Here is a 16,509-nt window from a genome sequence, read left to right as displayed (position 1 = left end):
AATTCTTGCTTTATGTAAATTTACATCACACAAATTTGATTTTATGTAAAGAATTCTTTAAAATAATATTGATTGCTCTTATTAGATATATGCAAGGGGGAAAAAAGCCACTTTCCAAACATCTCTTGAAAGCTTCACAAAAAAATGCTCTGTAGTCATTCACTAATGAGAATAGGTAGAGAAAGTAGATGGGAAAGAGGCAACATATTGCTCACTTATGTTAACTTTACTATAAAGAACTGTACACAGTTTATCATTATTACTACCTTCCATCTCATAATTCTGCTTATTATCATGGTACAGTATTTAACATGTCTGCATTTAATACATTTTATGACTTGTTCTAAGGTAGTATTTAGTGTATTCTTTTGTTACATAGGCTAAGTAGGCAGAGGAAATAAGTAGGCAGAGGAAAACTGATTTATATAGAGGTGTATAGAACAGACCACACATGTAAATTGAGAAGTGTTGAAATTGGGAGTCATTATTGTTAGAAAAAAGTTTATGTCCATTGGAGTAATGAGTACTTAAATCCATGGGAGGATATACTCAGTACAACTACAACACATAATATTACTTCTTAGTACTTTATAGATAATTGTAAAGTATTAAATGCAATATATATATTTTTTTAAAGATTGTAACATTATATAAGAAATAAAAGATTACCTGAGTTATTTCACTTACTATTCCAGTAAGTGATTTGATTGACATTAGCAGTTTTCCTTATGATCTTAATGTCAATGCTTTATAAATCTTAAAGCTTTATATAAATCTGAGTCCTTATGCTTTTAAAGATTGTAACATTATATAAGAAATAAAAGATTACCTGAGTTATTTCACTTACTATTCCAGTAAGTGATTTGATTGACATTAGCAGTTTTCCTTATGATCTTAATGTCAATGCTTTATAAATCTTAAAGCTTTATATAAATCTGAGTCCTTATGCTAATTGTGATAAGAATACTATTTCTTTTCTGATAAGATATATTACATTATCATGACTATGTAATGCTCTGGTACTTTCTGTCTTGGTGGCATAATTAATATACTATGATAAAACCCACATTCCATGAGCATTTCAAAAGTTCATTTTTAAACTAAAATCTCATTCCCTTTTCCTTCAGTCTCAGAATTGCTTCTTAGTAATACACATTATTTTGAGATCAGTATGAAAGCTAAAACAAAAGTGACAAGATCTATAGATAGTTTAGTGCTTACACTGAGTTGAAGGCCAACTTATAAGGATTTTATAAATATAAATTACCACAAAATCTGCATTCTAATATTAACCTGTGATATATTGTTATAGAATATTAAAAATATCTTTTTATTATCATAAATATATAGACATGCCATGTCTCAAAGGCATACGATATCATGACACTACGAAAATTTCTTTCAAAACCCTTCTCCCTAGGAAATACTTGCTTCCGGAATTGAAAAGATACCCTTTCCAACATAGAGTGACTAATTTTGATTGTAAAAGTTTTTTTTTTTTTCCCATAAAATGTCATATGTCCAGAAAGAAAAAAAATGTTACATGTCCTAAATCTACATATGTCTGCAACTGTGAAGATAATACTAGGAAATTCCGAGCCTGTCTAAAATGAAACTCTTGAAACATAGTCATGACTCAATGAAAGCTCTTGAAACATTGTTTTCTCAAGGTGCCTACAGATACTCTATTTTCAGGACTGGAAGCTTTCCAGCAGATTGGAAAGATCCTTGCCTCAGAGGCAGCCCTGTGTCCCTATCAACAGCAATGACTTATCATTCTATATTTCAGAGTCAAACCAATATTTAGGTGAAGTTGGTAGCTGCTTATAATGCATGATTTGAGGGCTACCCAAAGTTGTGCTTACAAAACAGTCCCTTATCCCTTTTCTGCCTTAGTAATTCAGTCTTTCCTTGAAATCTGTTTAATTTAATAAATATTGGAGTACTTATTATATCAAGTTACTACTAGATACTATTCATATCAAATCAAATAAAATAATTTATTAAGTACCTACTATGTGCAAACAACTAAGCTTACCCTTTAAAAATATACAGTTTAAGTTATACACAGTTGCTACCTTCATGAAGCCTAATGTAGAGGTATATAAGCCATATAAAGCTCACTACTTAAAAAAGGCAACTTTGGTAAATCATATTTTCTCTGGGGTTTATTTTTTTTTCAATTATAAAATGAGGGAAGCAAACAATCCCTGTCCTCCTAAACTTTATGTTCTTCAGATTTTTAATCATGAGGGTGAAATGGTCAGATTTATGATTTTAGCAATATTGGAGAAGTAGGATGGTTCATGAAAATGAAATTAAAATAATTATTAGAAATCATTTCATCCAACTAAATGATAGCAAAACTGAAAATTAAGTGATATGAATGGTTACAATACACACACGCACACACACACACTCACAGAGAAGAGGATATAGAACAATTAAATAACCCTATCTTAGAAGAAAAAAATTCAACAGGTCATATATGAGTGAGTTTAAAAAAAGTTCCCAAGACCAGACACATTAACAAATGAATTCTATTAAATATGTAAGAAACAATCCCAATACTTTTTTAAACAATGTAAAATTAAGTTTACAAGGGGTCCTACTAATTTTTTGTAACATACAAATAGATTTAATATCTAAACCACTGAGAGGAAAAACAGAAAGGGAAAAAATACTATAGTCCAATTTCCTTAATGAATAGCAATACAAAAATTTTAAATAAAATATTAGCCAAGAAACCACAGCAATATCTCATAGAGTTTATATACTATGAGCAGAGAGGACTTATACAGGGAATACAGTACTGATTCAAAATTAGGAAAACTATACACATATTTGACTATATTAATAACAAAAGCAATGGAAAAAATATGATTACATCAAGTATGATAAAATACAATTCATTCCTATAAAAACAATAGAAAAGAAGATTTGGGGAAGGTGGTTCAATATATCAGAAAATTTTTTATTCTTCAGATTCCTCCACATAAAAAGACAGAGAATGTCCTTAAAGCAGTATAAATAAACACAGGGTGAAATAGTTGATCTCTTAAGACAATCTGAGAAGACCAGGGGAAAGACCAAAACTTCAGGAATTTGACCTGAGTGAAATACAACTATCTCCAGGTTATATCTGAAGAATTAGCAAACAACAATCCCTGAGGGCAGCTGATTTGAAAGGCAGTCTCAGCCTTAGACATTTTCATTTTGAAGACAGTATCAGGGTCTGAAACTGAATTGAGTAGAAGCTTGAAAGACTTTCCCTGTTTGAGGTCATCAAGAACAGCAGTGCTGACCAGATGTAGGGAGAAAGAGCTAGCACACACCTGGTGAGTGCAGTAATAAAGGGAAGAGGTTCCCTTGGCTGTGGACACTTGCAGGTGAGCAGAGTCCTGGTTTCAGTTCCAGGGCAGAGAGAACAGCTGCAGTTTGCAGCAATGGAAAGGTTCACAGAGAGCAAGACCATTTCTAAGACAGTGTGGCTGGGAGCCCTAGCTGCCATCTTAAAAGTAGAGAGGAGAGCCCAGTGGACTTCAAGACAAATCTCAGAAAATAATATTAAGAAGGACTCAAGGCATGGGGCATTATTCCCTGTACCTCATTGTTACAACTTGATTACACTAATAGAGTCTAAAAACAAAATAAAAATGAGTAAGCAAAGAAGAAAGAACCCAGCTATAGATAGTCACTATGAGGATAGAGAAGATCTGGTTTTATATTCAGAGGAAGCTAATGGAAGTAAAATTGTTGTTTGCTTTTTCAGTAAGTAACTTAAATGATTTTAAGTACAATAAGAGTTCTTGGAAGAACTTAAAAAGGACTTTAAAAATCAAATAAGAAAGATTGAGGAAAAATTAGAAAAAAAAAACAATCTAAGAAAAATCAAGAAAATTATGAGAAAAAAGCCAACCAACTGGAAGTAGAGAATCAAAACATTAAGAAGAAAACAATTTCTTGAAAACTAGAATTGATATTTTAAGGCATCAAGAAATCATAAAGAAAAATCAAAAGAATAAAAAAATAGAATTGGAAGTGAAACATCTCATCAGAAAAATAATTGATCTGAAAAACAGATTGAGGAGAAATAATATGGACTACCTGAAAATTTCAATAAAAATCTTGATATAATATAATAAGGAATTATCAAAGAAAATTGTCCTGAATTTCTAAAACAAGAAGGAGAAATAGAAAAAAATCCACCTATGAATAAAGTAGAAATAGAAAAAAAAATCCACCAATTACCATCTGAAAGAGGTCCCAGGAGGAAAACTTGCAGAAATGTCATGGCCAAGTTTCAAAATTCCCAGATTAAGGGGAAAATATTGGAAGCAACAAGGAAAAAAAAAACAAAAACAAAAACAAATCTCATGCAGCTACAGTAAGGATTACATAAGACCTAGCAACTACTACATTGAAGAAGCATAGGTCTTAGAATATTAAAGTCCATAGAGCAAAAGACTCTGGGGTTATGATCAAAGATAATTTAATAAGTTACCAAGGAATGTTAAGCATAGTCATGAATGAGGAAAATGGACATTTAATGAACTTAATGACTTTCAGATTTTTGTGACCAAAACCCAAAAGTTAAGGGAAAATACAAGGTACAACATAAAGGTAAACACTAAAGACCAACTATAAGGGACCCCATAAGATTAAATGGTTTATTTAATATATGTGAAACTATTAGCCACAGTATTTTTATGCTTGTGATGATTACTTAGATAGTTTGAGAGAAATGTGTGGACTGAGCTGAGTATGATGGGGTGATTTTAAAAATATAAAATTATGTAGGGAGAAAAAAAGGAGCACTTTGATTTAAAAAAAAAAAAAAAAAAAAAAAAGGAGCAATCATTTCATCCAAATGAGACCTAAAAGGAGAAAAATGATACAGAAGAAACTAGTAGAGGAGGGTGGAAATTGCTAGAACTTTGCTCTCATTGGGAGTGAGTAAAAGAGAGAACAACATTGTGTGTGTGTGTGTGTGTGTGTGTGTGTGTGTGTGTGTGTTGTGTGTGTGTGTCTAAAAAAAGAGAGAGAAATAAAAGTCTTCTATAATCAGAAAAAAAAATAAGGAAAAGAAGAAAGATGAAGAGAGATGATAAGAAAAGAACTCTTGGGGGTGAGATTAAGAAATAGGAGGGAAAAAAGTATTAGGTAGAAGTAAAGCAGAAGAATGAGTAAGGATTGATTAAATAAGATGAGAAGAATAGTGAGGAAAAAATAGGAAGGAGGAAAATACACAAATAACTGTAATTTAGAATGTTGATGGGACAGATTTACTCATAAAACAGACACAGTAGATTAAAATTTTGAATTAAACAATACATTGCTTTCTGGACAAAATGAGAGGTACACATAGAGATAAAGTAAAATCCAGGAATTGAATAGCATATGTTAAAAAAAAAAAAAGAAGCGATAGTAGTTGTGATGTTAGATAAAGTTGACATAGATTTAATTTAATCAAAAGTGAAAAATACATAAACTATATTGTTGGCACCATTATTTAATATTCTTTTGGACCATTTGAAAATCCAAACAATAAAAAATACTTGAGAATATACCTACCAAAACAGATATAAGAACTATATAAACATAAGCATAAATAAGTATAAATTCAAATAAATAGACCAAATAACTGAAATAATATTTATTGTTCATGGGCCAATATAAGTTTAAAAATGAGAATTTTACCTAATATATTTATTCAATGTTATCCCATTTATTTTTTTTTCACTGAGTTAGAGAAAAAATAACAAATTTCATGTACTTCAAAGAAACCAGATATGTGAGGAAATCATGTGAAGGAAGATTCAGCAACATCATACCTGAAACTACCTGCAAACTGTAGAATTTATTTTTATAGGTTTTCTTGAAATGGAAATTTATTTTTTCTTTAATTTCTTTGTTATAGTCTGCTGTGTACACAACATTTTTTTGTTTCTTATTTTATATTTATAATTATAATTTTAATGAAAACACACTAGAAAGCATAGGAATAAATATGGCCTTTCTTAAAATTATAAGTAGAATCTAGCTGAATCCAAGAGCAAAAATTAAGTGTAATAAGAATAAATCTGAGGCTCCAATAAGATTGGAATAAAGCAAGGATGTCCATTATAATCATTATTATTCAATATTGAAGTGCTGGTTTTATAGCAATAATATAAGAAAAAGGAGAAAAAAAAGTTCAGAGATTACTCCAGGGTTTCAGTCTGGATAACTATGAGGATTATAGTACGATCAAAGCAAAGTAAAGAAGAGAAGGCTCTTCCTTGGAAGGAGAATTATGTCACAAATTCAAAAGACTACACATATTCACCTGAAGAACAAAAAGATTGTGTCTGGGGCTAGGACAGATCAAGTCTTGGGTTACAAGAGATGCATAGACAAACCTCAATGAACAGAACAACAAATAGGATTCATCAAATGGATAAAATAAATACAACTTTAAAAGATTGTTCTTTTTTGAAGTTAGACATACATTTTAATCATTTGCTTTAATGATTATTCATGAATGAATTATTAATTAATTCTCTGGACTAAAAATATCTCTTTATCTTAGCTAAAAAATATTCTCTCAAAAATGGAGGAAAAAAAACCTTAAAAAAAGCTAAATTCTTCCACATCATTAGTATTGCTGCAAATTTCCAGCATTTGATCTTGTTATAATTAATGTCTACTTTGTAAGAACATTTCCACATCACAAATCTGAACATACAGAGCCATACAGTGTACTGGAGGGAGGAGGGGATAATATCTATAGAGGAAATGTTGTCAATGTCTTATTTTTCAGTGAGTCTGATAATTCTATTGTGCATGTGCAAATGTACATGGATACACAGAGGGCAGGCCAGGAGGCTGCCACAGGAATGCAGCTTTTCATCCCAAGCTCACTTGAAAAAGGAAACACTAATTGTTTTGAAACTCTGGGCCTCTGGTAATATGTTCTGAGTTATGAGCATAGAATCCCCAAGCTATCAGGGAGAAACTAGATGCCCAATATGCAGAAAAGCAATTTGTGATAGTTTTACTCAGTGGAAAACATTCTCCGTTTTTCTAGGCCATGTTTATCTGAAAGGCCCTTCTTACTTACCAGCAGGTCAGCATATTTAAAAGTCAAACAGTTAGAAATAACCCTCCAAACTACCAGAATATGACAGGGGATCATTACCTTGTGCCTTTTTTTTTTTTTTTTTTACCCTTCCTTCTTCCTCTTTTTAAATTTACTATTGTTGATTTTTTTTTTTTAATAGTATGAATCTTATACCACTAGAGCACAGTTTCTTAATCTGGGATCCATGGGCCTTGGGGTTTCCATAGCCAAATTTCATAGGGCTTATTTGCCTGAATGACAAAAATATATAACTTTATTTTCACTGATTTCTAACTGAAATTTAGCAAGTTTTTTCAATTATTTAGGGGTTTTTTTCAGTTATTTAAAAACATTATCCCAAGAAGGGTTTCATCATGCTATTTAAAAAAGGGATCTATCATCCCAAAATATTAAGAACTCTATATTGTTATAATAATTAGATGATAGAACTATTCAAAGGAGAGAGAAATATAATTAAAATGTATTATGTACTATGAAATGTACTATGCTCATAGTGGGAAAGAATATCAAAGCTGAATGATCCCTTGTCAGAAATATAGCCAAAAACTTGCTAAGGAGCCGGTTGGACTGTGTGGAGTCAGAGGTTCCATTAAGGGCTGGAAAATCACTTATCAGGTATGTTTGAGTAAAGATTCCTTTTGTGTATGAATTTCACTACATGGCTTGAAGTCCCTTCCAAATTCCCCATTTTATGACTAGAATCTACTCCATTCCAAAATTTATGATTCAGTGATTCTGGAAAAATATCTCCTAGCAAAGTGCTTTAAAGAGATGATTAGGACTAACTAAAAGTGAGTAGAGAGTCTCACTTTAGGATTAAAAAGGTAGCCCTAAGGAAGAAGATTTGGAATTCAGCACCTTAGGAAGAGGTAGCAAAAGTTCTGGAACTATAATTATAATATTTAGGTGCATGTCCCAGTTGTATAGCACCCTATGGTTTTTGATCTTGGCCAAATGGTTTCACCATTCCAAGGCTCAATTTCCTTTGCTGTTGAAGGAGGGTCAATGATAAGGGCATTTCCTAACTTATGGGTTTGTTCTGGGAAAAGTGTTTTGTAAATAGTTAAGTGCTATTGAGCTGAGCAACTACTGAAATAAAATTTAAAATATTCGGGAGCATTTATAATGTTTTTTAATTATACAATAATCAAGTAAAATTTATAGATTATTATCGTTGAGAAGGTCGTAGGAATCAGGTAAAGAAACAGGCTCAAAGAGTAACAGACACAAAGCTAGTTTCTAGCAGAATCAAGGACTAGAACCCAATCCAACACAGAATAAGATATTTTCTATTAATCCACAATTCTGTCAAAGCAGAATGAGTGAAAAAAATGACTTTGTGAAAATGTACATCATCTAAGCATTTCAAATTTAAAAAAATATATAAGTATCAAAACCCCTCTATCAAAATGCGCAATTAGAAACTAGAAACAAAAATCTCTTTCATTGGCTGCCTTAAGTCACAGAACAAACTTCAAATTACCTCTAAGCCAAGCCAATTCTCTTTTCTAAGGAACATTTTCTCTATTTCAGGATATAACTTGTGATTTGGCAACCTGAACACATTTCAAAGAAAAACAATCATGTCTTAAAAGGAAATATTTCCTAAAATATTAATGTAGTTCTTATATACTGCTCCTTTGCTGTTCCATGAAATCCACTCAGCATATCATTAGTAAACATTTTCAATATGTAGAACACTGAGCTAGGCACTGGATGAGATAAAAAAATATATTCTCCATCTTTGAAGGAACAAAAATGCATTAAGTTTAAGGAACATACTGCCATAGCCCATATGTGTGTGTATCTCTTTGGTTGTTAGTTATTAATATTTCATTAATTTTCAAGCTATGGCAATTTCCCCTGAGATATCATTAATAAAATACTACCCAAATCAGCAAGATTACAGTCACAGTGACCAAACTACAAAACCTATTTAATTACCTAGAATTTTTTTAGGAGTGCTGAGCACTTACTTTAAAGAACTGAATCATCTGCTACTTTGATGATTACAAAAGGTCATTACCTTATTCTGTTTTGTTAGTTATTTTAATTAATTCTCATACTTTCCCCACTTATGTTTATTTTTGTAAATGTCTTTTTAGAATGATAATGAACCATTCTTTAGGGTGAAGAAAAGACTATGGAAAACTTTTGAAATAAATTTAAGAACAGATATACTATGGAAATTTAATACAGACTTTTTTCCCTCAATACTCTTTTTTATATTTTGTTCAAGAAGTAGGTTCCATCAATTTAAAATGTTCACTTCTGCGGAGCTGTTTGGTTCACCTACGCTGCTTCAATCGTCCAACACTTCTGAGGATATCAGTTTTGATGGCGCTAAAATAATGTGTAATATCCAGAAAGAGGTATTTTGATTTAATGGAAACTTCAAAGCTCAGTTATCTACTCATGGGTTTTAGTGGAATGGCATCTCCTTTCTTTACCCAACTTTTGATTCTACCTCTGGCCATGACATCCAAATAATGAAAATCAGATAAAGGAAGAAAGAGGGAATCAAATTCTCTTTGATGAGTTTCAGATGTCTATCTTGTCATCTCCCATTATTAGTTATTGAGAAATCAAAGGTTACCAAATAACCACAGGAATCAGAGATTGACAACAGAATAAATCAGGGTTGTGTTGGCAAATCATAGAGATCCTTTGAAAAGGTCTCAGAGAAGAGAAGAGATCTAGAAAAATACAATCTCTTGTTCTTTGTCAAATACTGAAGATGACAATAAGCCTTCATTACCAATGCCTTCTAGTGCTCCCTCTTTCCCAACATTGGAATTCCTTCCATATTATCTCCTACAAGTAGTTAGCCAGTCTTTCCTAGAACTCAACATTTTGACAATTCACCTCACTCTAAGTACTTTTAAAGGTGAGAAATTTCTCCTTACAATGAGCTGAATATCTAGCTTCCTCCTTTCAACTTCTAAACATTGTAGACAATTTTCATATTTGCCACATATCCCCAGGATAATTTGAATTCCCCTTCCACAGAACAGTCTTTCAAATATTTATTGTATTTTTTAACTTGTTAATAAAGAGAGTTTTGGAGTTGAAGTCAGAAAGATCTATTTTTGAATACTACCTCTAATACTATTTGTCTGTGAGCTTTTGGGCAAACCATTTAAATCCTTTCATTCTCAGAATCATAATATCTATGTTACCTGTCTCATAGGCTGCTTGCTAATCTAAAATTATATATGTACAAAAAACCATAAAAGTAACAGGGCAGCTGAATAGCAAAAGGGATAGATTGCTGGGTCTGAAGTCAGAAGTATCCATCTTCTTGGGTTCAAATATAGCCCTAGACTCTTATTAGCTGTATGACTGAGCAATTTCACCCTGTTTATCTTAGTTTCCTCATCTGTAAAATGAGCTGGAGAATGAAATGGCATACTACTTCAGTCTCTTTGCAAGGAAAACTCCAAATAGAATCATGGAAATAATTAAACAACAATCATATAAATGAGTTATTTTTTAAAATAATATTTTTCTCTTTGCTAAAGACTTGAGACATTAAAATATAACAAATGTGTAAACAATAGCACAACTACCCAATATTTTTCTAATTAATTAAAATATAGTTTACTTCCATAAAATGAGTTTTTTTTACTTTATTTTACTTTTTAATTTGTGAAATAAAACAAGCATTTTCATAACATAGTACAATACAAATGATTACACAGGAAAATGCAAATTTTCTATATACAACTTGCTATTCTTTTCACACATACAACAAAATTTCATGTAAATTTCTTTTCCTCCCCTTTTTTCCCCCAATCCTAGAGAGAGCTACCATTAGACACAAATAGGGATAGAGAGGTAGATAGATAGATGATCAATAGATAGGTTAAGATTTATGTAAAATTATTCTATAGTATGAGTATGCCTATTTATCCAGTTTTTTTTTTCTCTGATGTAGATAGCATTTTTCTTCAAATTTCTCTTATACTTAATTTGGGTTTTTGTACTACTTAAGATAACTTGTTTGGCTCAAAATTTTTCTTCAAACATCATTGATATTACTATATGCACAATGTTCTTTTGATTCTGTTCATTTCACTCTTCATTATTTTGTACAATTTTTTCCTATGTTTTGCTAAGATCGTTGGGTTCATTATTTCTAATAGCACAGCAATATTCCATCAAAATCATATACCACACTGTGTTCAACCATGTCCCAATTGATGTATATCGCAGCAATTTCCAGTTCTTTGCCACCACAAGAGAACTGTTATAAATATTTTAAAACAAATATGTTCTTTTACTTTTCACTCTAATCATCGTGGAAATAGATCTAGTAGTGGCATAGCTGGGTCAAACAGTATCCAGTTTAATAATTCTTTTTTTTAATTGTTCTCCAAAATGGTTGGATCAGTTTCATCCATAATAAATTAACCTTTAATCTATACTAAATATTTATTTAAATTTTCACTATCATAGGCAAGATCATAGATTTAGAATTGCAAGGGACTTTAAAGGTAATTTAATATAAAGTGTTACTTTACCACTAACAAAACTAATTCTCAGAGATATTAAGTGACTTCCTTAGACTAACACAAGTGGTTATTAGCAGAGCCAGGATTCAAAACCAAGTCCTCTGACAACCAAATTCATCAAATTTTATCTTATATTACCATGTTGCTAGGTACTAGGTGCTAGTGATGTGATAAAAACTGTATAAACTATAATCCCTATCCTATTGACAATAACATGTTTTAAAGGAATTTGAAATTTTAATTAATCCTTTTTATATGATTATTGTTTAATGGTTTGGTAACAAAAAGATTATTTCCATTTCTTTTTCATTAAATGGCTGGGTATTAAAGGAGAATAGATTTCACCCTAATGTAAAAATTCAATCCCTTACAACAATTAGAACATATATATATGTATATATATATATATATGATTAGCTAAAAATAATAATAGTGATAATAAATAAATAATAATAAATTAAAACACTAGTAAAAACATTTACATAGGACTTTAAGTTTTACAGAGTTTCACAAATATTATCTCATTTAATTCTAAAACAACTCAAAGACAGCTGCCATTATTATCTGCATTTTGCAGATAAAAAAATAAAAACAGGCAGACTTCAATAAATTTGTCTAGAATCATACAAGTAAGTATACAAGGCAGAATTTGAACTCAGATATTTTTTTATTTCAGGTTCAGCCTGGAGTCCATCCAGAGAACCACCTGGATACTTTTATGAGATAGTTAAGTTTTGCATCACAAGAAATCTTGACATAGAGATTCAATGCTCAGTCACAAATTTAGTCAAAATGATTCTTGGTTGGGGTTATATATAGGCTGAAATATTTTTTGCCTTTAGGAGCCTGTGATTCTATTGTATATCAATTTAATATTATGAGTTAGAGATAATGTGTCTAGCATGAATTTGAGTCTTTTTGTCGTTAATCTATTTTTCTTAACGATCATCATATATACAGCCTTTTTCTTTAAAAGATGTTTAAAATTAAGCCTCTTTCAAAGGTAATGAGGCTTTAAACATCTCCTCAATTTCAATCTGGTCTTAATCTGCCAAGGAGGCCCTAGCAGAGATTCTAATTTGTTACAACAAATAAAAGAAAAATGAAACTCATGTATTATACCAGAATGAGGCCAAAAGGGTAACATTTCCTCTACCATGCCTGAAAGGAAGTCAATAAGTGACTCTGAAGCTTTCACTAGAAAAGCTGAATCTTTAGTGATGGTGAAGAAAATCTATCCTGAAATTGCACCTATTAGAAGGGAGAACCAGGAATGATGGAAGATCTGAAGAGAAAAATAAACAATTGCCATGTTCCTACTAATTTTGAGAATGAATTTGATCAGCTTTAATGATACTTAAAGAGGAAAGCAACATTAGTTCAAGGTGTTTTTATAAAATGTACTGAGGTTAATTTATGTATTTCATATGGTTTATTTTTTCAAAATTTTAGAGTAGAAAATGCTGAATTCAGCATAAAAACTATATATCAAGTAATATACCTATTTATAGGAGAAACAATATGACATTAACCAGTTGTTTTACAAATTGAACATCATCATAACTTTCTACATTTGCATAACCCTTAACAAAGCATTAACTCAAGTGATCATCATTAGTCTCCTTGAAGGGAAGAACAAAGGGAGGGAGGGAATAACGGAGGAATAGTGGAAAGAGAACTGGTTTGGGACCTCATCTCAGATACTTACTAGGCAGAGGACTGAGTAAGTCAGTAATCATTTGTAAAATGGGCATAATTATCCGTACTTTTCAACTAACTGGACTATTATTAAGAAAAATGTATTGATCTGAACTATTATTATTATTATTATATATGGAATCTGCTAATTAATGCCATTTTGCAGATTAAAAAAATACAAAACTGAAGCAAAAGATGCTGAGATTAGGATTCAGATCTAGGAATTAGCACACAATCCCTTTAGCTACTTAAAATTGTCCTAGCACAACACAAATGGAAACTGAAATCTCATATTTACTCTTGATGTCTGATATTTTCTTTTTAGAAAACAATATTAATTCTAAATATATATATATTTGTATGTGTATATTTATATACACATACATAAATATACATATATAGAAAGCAATAATAATTCACAAATACATGTAAATATATTATGTATTTGTGAATTATTATTGCTTTCTATATATAAGTATAAAGATATTAGGTATATATGTACAAACATATGCATGCATATTATATATATATATATATTTCTTATAAATTCTCAAAGTATGAATATTAATCCTGTTTGCTTTTCTGAGGATAGCATCATTATTACCTCCATTTTATAGAAAGGAAAACAGGAATAGAAAAAGTTAAGTTCTCTAGTATTCTCTGTCTGATTGGGAAAGCAATATGGAAGCAATTATGTACAAATAACACAGAATAATACAATATACAGAATAAATTTGAGTCATAACAGAGGGAAGGAAATTGTATTAAGAGAGCTGGGTCTTGTACAAGGTTGGAGTTTAGCTGGAATTTGAAGGAAGTCAGGGAAACCCAGGAGGCAGAAAAAAGGAGAGAGAGAACTCCAGACATCTAGGAAAACCAGAGAAAATACCCAGAGTGGGAAGATTGGATGTCCAATACTACAGGCAGAGAAGCACAAAAACTGTGGGAGTGGCAGCTTACCCAAAAGCTGATCCTGCTTTTGAAAACCCCCATAAGAAACTTCTTGATCTCAATCCTTGTCAAATAGTTCAACATCAGAAACCAACATGATTTCATCAATGCAAATGACATCAAAGATCAGTTTTGTTCCTGAAGCACATGAGACTTTCCCATTGGACTAGCTCAATACCTCATCCATAGAGAGATAAGCTTTTTAAGAGCAGGGACTATCTTACTATTTGTATCCAAAATTTATAGTTTTGATCCTTTCTTTTTATAAGCATATTAATTTTTTAGATTTTTATAAATATTTTATAAAATATATTTATTTATATTTATATTTTATATAACATTTATATAAGCATGATTTTTTTCATTCATTCATTTCTTTCTACATTTAATATTAATAACATGATGATGCTAGGAATGGAACAGACACTAGTAAGCATCTAACCCAAACTCAAACCTTTCATTTTACAGATGAGAAAACTGAAGCCCAGAAAACTCAGGTTATTTGAGTAGGGTCACATAAGGAAGAAAAGCAAAATCCAAATAATGTGACTCCAAAATCAGTGTCTCTTCTACCACACCAATTAACTACCCTTCCATGAGTCTTGGAAAGGAGAGGATGTCTCAATCCTCTACCAGGCTGTAATTTCACTTTATTTTCTCCAAAAGTTGACAAATAAGGCAAGAAAGCTCTACTGCGGGCCAGATTTCTCTTGTCCTTTATTGTAAGATTTGTCTATCATCTGTCCTGAGAATTAACTTCTTGTTTCACTTGAGTGACCTATATTCTGTCAATGTTTATTTTATTAGCTGTTTGTCCTAATAAATATCAGTGTATTTTAAACTAAGTCAGGTATGCAAATTAGGCATGAACCATGGATTCTGAACATAGGAAAATTGGGATAAGCTAACTGAAAATCAGGCTCTAGGCAATGAGAAATTCTAATTAAAGCACAACCTCCACTAAAAAGTAGTGGTGCTGAACTTCTTGAGGCTATGACTGTTTCTAGACTTCCTATACGTCATAACTACGACCTTGGTAGATGTGAGAAAGATTGATGAATATTTTATAGTAAACACAAATTTCTGAGAAATAGACTTTTTAAAAATTACATATATAGTTAAAATAATTACTTCTTTAGGAAATCAAAACAAATTTTAAACATGCTTTGAATATATAACTTTGTAAAATATTCACAGCTTTGCTTATTTGGCCTCTTTGAGGATATAGTGTTGACTCCCTCTTGCCAGCTGGAATAACACCCCGAGGCATTTGGCTACCATTCAACTAGTTGCCACTAGATGGCACTTAAGTTGAATAATTAGATTTGATACCATAGTAGTTCTGTAACGAAAGATTGAGGAAAAGGGGTGGTACAGCTAGCTCATGCAATGGACAGATCTGAAGTCAGGCAGATTCATCTTCCTGAGTTCAAATCTATTTGCACTCATTCACTAGTTGTGTGATCCTGAGCAAGTCACTTAATCCCATTTGCTTTAGTCTTCTCATCTGTAAAATGAGCTGGAGAAGAAAATGGCAAAAAAAATTCATTTTCTTTGCTAAGAAAATCCCAAATGGGGTCACCAATTTTCAGACACAATTATTGTTACAATAACAACAAAAATTAAGGACTTTACTTTTAAAAATCTATTACAAAATTATATAACAAAAATAGGATAAAGAAAATATCAAACAAAATGACCTCATTAAATTTCCAACAATGACACTAGCCCTCATTTTCTCTCCCTACATCCTCCTTCTAGAACCATTTCTGTCTCCTATACTCTTATTTAATTACTTTGTCTCCAATTTCATTGAGATCAATCTATCATCAGAGACATTCTTCAAATTCTTTCTGCCTAAGTTCAAAACCCATCTTTTTCTTTCTTTCCTGTTTCAGAGAAAGAGGCAATTCTTTATAGAATTGAATTTTATTCTTTTCAATCCATGAAAACCCATCTATCTACCTTCTACCTTCTGTTAAAAAAATGGAAATAACCTTGCAACAAATATTTATATTCACCCAAATACAGACTACATACACATACACAGAAACAGACACACACACACACACATATGTAGGGGAGGTGGCAATGAGTTTTTCAATCTTTACTCTGAATTCATCCATAAGAGGGCTAGTAGCAAGTATCAATATGAATAGAGGTAGCTCTTCTTTGAACTAATCCCTCTGCCTGAGTTTTGGGTCCTATCATCCCAGCCCTCTC

This window comes from Antechinus flavipes, chromosome 3, assembly GCF_016432865.1.
Source record: "Antechinus flavipes isolate AdamAnt ecotype Samford, QLD, Australia chromosome 3, AdamAnt_v2, whole genome shotgun sequence".
In the NCBI taxonomy this organism is placed as follows: Eukaryota; Metazoa; Chordata; class Mammalia; order Dasyuromorphia; family Dasyuridae; genus Antechinus; species Antechinus flavipes.
The sequence above is the reverse complement of the archived record's forward strand: the minus strand, read 5'-3'. Positions refer to the sequence as shown.